The sequence below is a fragment of the Microplitis mediator genome, chromosome 5 (assembly GCF_029852145.1).
Source record: "Microplitis mediator isolate UGA2020A chromosome 5, iyMicMedi2.1, whole genome shotgun sequence".
NCBI lineage: Eukaryota > Metazoa > Arthropoda > Insecta > Hymenoptera > Braconidae > Microplitis > Microplitis mediator.
Genome location: NC_079973.1, coordinates 8,635,751 through 8,643,350, shown reverse-complemented (window position 1 = coordinate 8,643,350; position 7,600 = coordinate 8,635,751).

Genomic DNA, 7,600 nt, shown 5'->3' with positions numbered 1-7,600 from the left:
TGCACTAAAATCTTCGGTCATTTTCTATCACAATTTTTTTTTTCGCCTCAACAATATACATTCACGTGTCATTTCACTGATTAAATCCTAACATAAATTATATATGAGTAATCCATCGCAAAGTAAAAAGTTAACAGATGATTCATATGTTTGTTTTTAATGATTATTTTGACTAAATTATAAAATCATAATTTTTCAGCGTGATATCAATAAAATGATGTGATTTATTATTTATTTTATTATGAGGGCAGCGAAATTTGACGAACCTCTAAAAGTTTGAAGCTACTGCTTAGATTTGTATAATTTATAGAAGATGTATGCAGAAATTAATACTGAAATCCTTACTCGGGTCTACAAAATAACTTGATTTTTAGGGCTGGCCCGCAGAGTCAACCGATAGACAGATTTATTTTTTGAAATTTATCTTTTTAATCTATCTTAATTTTTTTTCTGGTGTCGAAATTATTTTCCTCGACCCTCCAATCTTTCATAGTGGAAAGCTAAGCAAAATAGGAACGGTACAGAATGCACACACGTTTCTTTCATTTAACATTAAAACAACAAATGTTTGATTGTCAGTTAAAATTTCTTTTTGCCTGTGAAGTAAAATAAACTCAAATTAAAGAATTTTTTTTTAACTTCCCGCTAAAAAAATGGTTAATTTTCAAAAATTCGGGAAGTTATTGGTTTCGCCTCGATTTTCGAAAATCGAGTTTTCATCAGATGTTGACGTTTTGAGGTCCTAGGAAGCTATTCTGACTATTTTCAGAAGGATGTCCGAGTGACTGTATATATATATATATATATATATATATATATATATATATATATATATATATATATATATATATATATATATATATATATATATATATATATATATATATATATATATATATATATATATATATATATATATATATATATATATATATATATATATATATATATATATATATATATATATATATATATATATATATATATATATATATATATATATATATATATATATATATATATATATATATATATATATATATATATATATATATATATATATATATGTGTGTGTGTGTGTGTGTGTGTGTGTGTGTGTGTGTGTGTGTGTGTGTGTGTGTGTGTGTGTGTGTGTGTGTGTGTGGATGTAAACTCTTAATATCTTTTTAATGAATTGAACGATTGAGATGGTTAAGGTAGCAATCGAAAGAGTTTATTAGCCGTCAACTTTTCTCAAAATTTCAAATCGATCGATCAAATGGACTCTAAGATATAGAAAAAATACAAAAAAAAAAAATTTTTTTCAGTTTTTTCCAAATTTTTCAGAAATGGCTCGATCGATCAATTCCAAAATCGAATCAGCTCTAGAATTCAATGAAACGCGTCGATTTCCGCCTCAACCATCGAAATCGGTTTATTCGTTCGCGAGATATTGTGGGAGAAAGAAATGCTAAAAAACGGTTTTTTTCGAAAAAAAATGGCATACAAACGTATTTTCGAGCTCGAAGAGCTCGAAAATGTATTTACGACAGAATTTTCAAGCTCAAGGAGCTCGAAAACAGCGGGAAGTTTTGGGCCTGGTCCGCAAGGTCAACCGATAGACAGATTTTTTTTTATATTTTTAACTAAATTAAAACTTGTCTAGTGATTTATTAAAATATTATAGCAGCAATACAATTTCAGAATATTCCGGATAACTTTAAATACTCAAAAATAATTTCAATTGTAAAAAATAAAAAATTTAGATTCGAAATTATCTCAAAAAAAAAAAAAAAAATCGGTCTGTCAGTTGACCCTGCGGGCCAGCCCCAAAACTTCCCGCTGTTTTCGAGCTCGCTGAGCTCGAAAACATTATTGTGAATATATTTTCGAGCTCTTCGAGCTCGCAAATACTTTTGTATGCCATTGTTTTGTAAAAAACCATTTTTTAGCATTTCTTTCTTCCACGATATCTCGCGAACGAATTAACCGATTTTGTTGGTTGAGGTGGCAATCGACGCGTTTTATCAAGTTCTAAAGCTGGTCGAATTTTGAAATTGATTTATTCAGCCGTTTTTGAGAAATTTCAAAAAAACCAAGGAAAAATTTTTTTTTGAATTCTTTCGTCAACGGTTTCTCTTGAACGAATAAACCGATTTTGATGGTTGAGGTGGCATTCGACGCGGCTTATAGAGTTTTAGAGCTGATTAGATTTTGGAATCAATCCATCGAGCAAATTGGAAGTTATCCAAATAAAACATTTTTAAAAAAATTTTATTTTTGAAATATCTCTGAACGCACCCTACCGATTAAGTTCAAATTTCTACGGCCTCAAGACATTAACAAGCCGCGTCGAATGACACCTCAACGATCAAAATCGGTTCATCCGTTCAAGAGTTATGAATATTTACATACATACATACGTACGTACGTACACACATACATACACTCGGACATCATCGTGAAATTAGTCAGGATAGCTTCCTAGGACCTCGAAACGTCGACATCTGATGGAAATTCGATTTTCGTAAATCGGACCGAAACCAATAACTTCCCGAATTTTTGAAAATTTACAATTATCTTAGCGGGAAGTTAAAAATAAATAAATATAAAATTCACTGGGAATTTAAAATTTCTCTTTTTTTCGATCTCTTACTTACATTATTATATACTCTGAAATTTATGTAGATTCATAAATCCTAAATAAATAAAATCATTATGTATAGAGAATTTATGTACTTCGCGATGAGTAGTATATAGTTTACTATCTAAGAAATTATTTTTGAATAAGAATATTAATCATGAATAATTCATAGCGTAGAGACATATATAATAATAATTTCATACCATACCGGAAAATGTATAATACTTGCATACCTGTCATTTTCATGCAGACCATACCACACTGGTCTCAACATTTCATCTAACAACTTTAAGATAAAAAGACAGATATCATAATAAGTATGAGAGAGTTTTAATTATATCAAGTGGTAGCAGTTATATAATTATATAATTCTATCATTAAAATAATCTTTCATATTACATTAAAAAAGCAGGAAAACAAAATTAAAAAACTCATAACCAAATTCGTGACATATCACTCGTGACACAAATTAATTTTTCTTTTAATATTATAAATGATTTTTATCATCCTATAGCCATATGAATCTCGTTCAAACATGCTCATAGGATTCTAGTTTAATTACAAATGCTTCAGAGAAAATTAAAAATTTTTAAGTGGAATTTTTTATTATAATAATCAACATATTTTAATGTTATCAAGTTGACAAATACATAAGAATCTACTTTTTTTTTGGCTTAGAAAATTATTTAATGAATAATTGAGAAACATTTTGAATCGTTGAATCCTATTATTCTGCATAATAGATTAATTATGAGATAAATAATCATTATATGTATAGATGGTATTGTTAATGAGTTAGACCGACGTGAACACACGAAAGAAAGGGAGCGGCTACTTTGTGTTTATATTACCACTACAAAAAAAAGGTTAAGTGTATTCAGGTTAATTAACATCTATTAGCTTGTGGGTGTCATTCTGTGTATCACACTTAATTGATCCTTTTTAGTACACTGTAAAAAATAACCGGGGTAAGTCCAAGCGGTGTAGGTGTTAATATTTGTGGTGTTAAGTTTCAACTCCGAAAGCGGTGTTGAAAATAACGCCGCTGCCGGTGTAAATATTCTTGACCGGTGTTAATAAAATTTTCCGGTGTTAAAATATTATAGTTTGGGAATATTTTTACTTGCTCGATCACTACAGTTGAACAGTGTGCGTGTGTACGTGTGTGTGTGTGCGTGTGCACGCATGTGTGCGCTCGCGTGTGTGAGTGCGTGTGTGTGTGAAGATATTTTTTGCGTTTTATAAGCTTTCCAAAGTTAATACTCTGAGCGGATACGCAGCTTTTACACCGGTTTAACACCGCCGAATTACGCCTCCTACCAATGCAGCTGCCAAAATTGAACGACGGGGCCCTACTTGGCTCAGTACTGGGGAACCTACCGTTGGCAAACCTATATTGGCCCATGCTTGGCTCAAGATTGGGTACTCAGTCCTGGCCGTTACAATGATTACCCGAGCTTGGGCCAAGACTGGGTGTCCCTGCCTAGGCCGTCCAATGGCAACCTAGGCTTGGGCCAAGGTAGGATTACCTAAGTTTGGCTATACCTATGGTTTAATAAGTAGATGATATAAATGTATTAGTTCAACATTAGTAGGTTCGTCCAGTAGCTACCGTTCGGACCCAGCAATCAGAAGGACGGGAGTTCGCGTCCAGAGCCCAGCAGAATTTTCACTGAGTTTTTTCCACATTATTTACCTGCCTTAAATAGTTTAAACGTTAATGATCATAAGCTCTACGAGGTTTTATTGATAATAAAATTGTTTTTAAATTAAATTTATTCGTTTCCTCGGTGTATGGGCCAGATCTGGCAACGAAGCTTGGGCCATGTCTAGCAACCAAGCATGGACCAGGTCTAGCAACCAGGGCTGGCCCCGTGTTATCATTCCAGACTTCTACCAAGGCTAGGCCAAGGCTGGCTTACAAGCTTGGCCCGAGGTTCTACGTACGTAGGCCAAGCCTGGGCCCATCGTACTTTCCTCTCTGAGTAGTAAAGTTGGACCATGGTCATCTACAGAAATCGACATAAATACAAACAAAAATTACCATGACCATAGTAAAATTTACAATGGTTACAGTAATCTGCAACGTAATTGTCGTCAATTCTACCATGGCCCTATTGCGGCAATAAATTGACGTCAAAATTTCTATTTCTATTTGACGTCAACTTTTGGTTCAATTGGTTATGTAGGATTATTTCGATAACTACTACACAACTTATCCAACAGTAGAGAACCTGGTAAAATATTTTTTTGATATATGATCCCTGATAGTCAAGTTGGCCGCAACTTGTTAACAACCTACTGCTGCAACCTGTCGATAACTTTCTGAGCAACTTGTAGCAAACTTGTAGTCAACAGTTACACAAGCTGAAAGTTGTTGACAACTTAGCGTCAAATTGGTCGCAACTCATGTACACCAACTTTCTGATCAGAAACTCTGGCTATCAGGGATCAGCAATAAGCTGGTGACAAACTACTGTAGCAATTTGTTGCCAAATTAATTTTCTCAAAAAGTTGGCGCGACAAGGTACCTAACATTTACACTTACCAACAGTAAGTACATTATCTATAAATGAATTTTATTCCAACTGCAGTTACTATTCAATGATAACTCATAACTTTATCGACGGAAGAACTATAAGAGCTTGAAGAGAATTACTACAGATGACTCATTTTATAAAATATTACTTGAAACATGAAACTTGACTGAAATGGGATCTCCCGAGACCTATATTATGTATGTTTATATTTTTCAATAAAAAGAAAGAGAATTAAAACATAAAGCTATTAGAAGTTAATGTTTTTTAATGGTACTTGTGCGACCAAAGTGCTCTCTAGATACTTAAGTGTACTCAAATTAATGTGAAAGCAGGGAGTAAAAGCGCATTGTATATTTTGTTACTTATAAATAAATAAATTTAACCGCATGCGGTGGGCTTAATACCATTAGAAAATTAACCAAAGTAGTACGTACCATGCAGTTGTTTAATAAATAGTTGTAAACAGTAGTACAAGTAAAAAAAAAAAAAACGATTTCTTTGTACTTTCAATATTGTCGCATGCTTTGAGCATCCATGTTTTTAGATGATCTTATTTGCATTTTTATGTACCTACTATTTAATGGATTCTTTGAGGTACCTCGTTGATAGATAGATGTTTAATATTAAATTGCATAACTTTGCATATTTGTCATAAACATTAATCTAGTAGAGCTAGTACATTGCAATAATTTGACCTTATTTCTTTGTATCTTAAAATTTCTTAAATTAAATAAGGGTGGGTCGGGCGGAATAAGTATAATGGACTGGTACACGAAAAAAAAAAATAGATAGGAATGGTTACTGTGCTGCAAAAGAATGATCGTAAAGTATGTAAAAATTAATCTTAGCACATTACTAGTTCTCATTAAAATAAGAATGGGTCGTTTTTACATACGACTGAGTACGATCCAACATAGCAACCATTACTATGTTACACTTTATGTCGAAAACATGACTGCACTGTTAAAAGTAATTTAAAAATTACAAAACAAAAGGAATTGAATTTTCATAACTAGATATTTAAATTGTATTTTCAATAAAAAAAGCTTCAAATTTAATATACGTAATTTAATAATCAAGCTGGTATTTAAAATTAAGATAAAAAATATGAATTTTAATAAACGTACTTAAAATTTATACTTGTTTTTTTAAATTTTTAAACCAAGTATTGAAAATTCTAAGAGATATTGAATTTTAATAATTCCATTTGAAATTTCATAATACTTCCCGATGAAAAAAGATTTTATACAATTGTATAGAATTATATATCAATTATATATAATTATATATGCACTATATATAATTGGATAGAAAAAATGGCCCGATCCAATTGTATACAATTTGTATAGAAATTGTATACAATTCTATACAAATTGTATACAATTCTATATAATTATATACAATTCTATATATTGCAATTATAGAGAATTGTATATAATTTGTATAAAATTGTATATAATTATATAGACTTGTATACACTTTGTACAAAATTGTATACAATTTCTATACAGTTGTATACAATTGGATCGGGCCATTTTTTGTATATAATTTTATACAATTGTGTAAAATCTTTTTTTATCGGGTTATTCGAATATTCAGTGTTAATTTGAAAATTGAAAAACATGTATTTTAAATTCTATATGAAATTAGTAGTGAAATTTCAAGCACAAATGTATGTGTTTATTGCGTTACATACAATGTTTTCAAAATTCAAACAATTTCTTTAACAGTGTGGTTATCGTGTTCACAGTCACCATTCGCTTTCCAGATAATACAGGTTCCTTTCAGCAGTCGATGTATTACTATACAAAATAGGTATAGGTCCTGTGTGGAGGTGCGAAAGACTCCCCGGACAAATGCGTTCCATTGTCGTTCAACATAGTAATCATTCTAGTGCTGGACAGGAACTGATGCTTTCAGTCACATGTCTGACTACTGTTTGGCGGGAACTAATGTTGTAAACAGCACTCAGACATGTGACTGAAAGCAACAGTTCCTGTCTAGCACAGAAATGATTACTAATGCTGAACGACAATGGAACGCATTTGTCCGGGGAGTCTTTCGCACCTCCACACAGGACCTATACCTGTTTTATATAGTAACACATCGACTGCTGAAAGGAACCTGTATTATCTGGAAAGCGAATGGTGATTGTGAACACGATAACCAGTCATGTTTTTGACATAATGTGTAACATAGTAATGGTTGCTATGTTGGATCGTACTCAGTCGTATGTAAAAACGACCCATTCTTATTTTAATGAGAACTAGTAATGTGCTAAGATTAATTTTTACATACTTTACGATCATTCTTTTGTAGCACAGTAACCAATCCTATCTATTTTTTTCCGTGTACCAGTCCAATATACTTATTCCGCCCGACCCACCCTTATTTAATTTAAAAAATTTTAAGGTACAAATAAATAAGGTCAAATTAT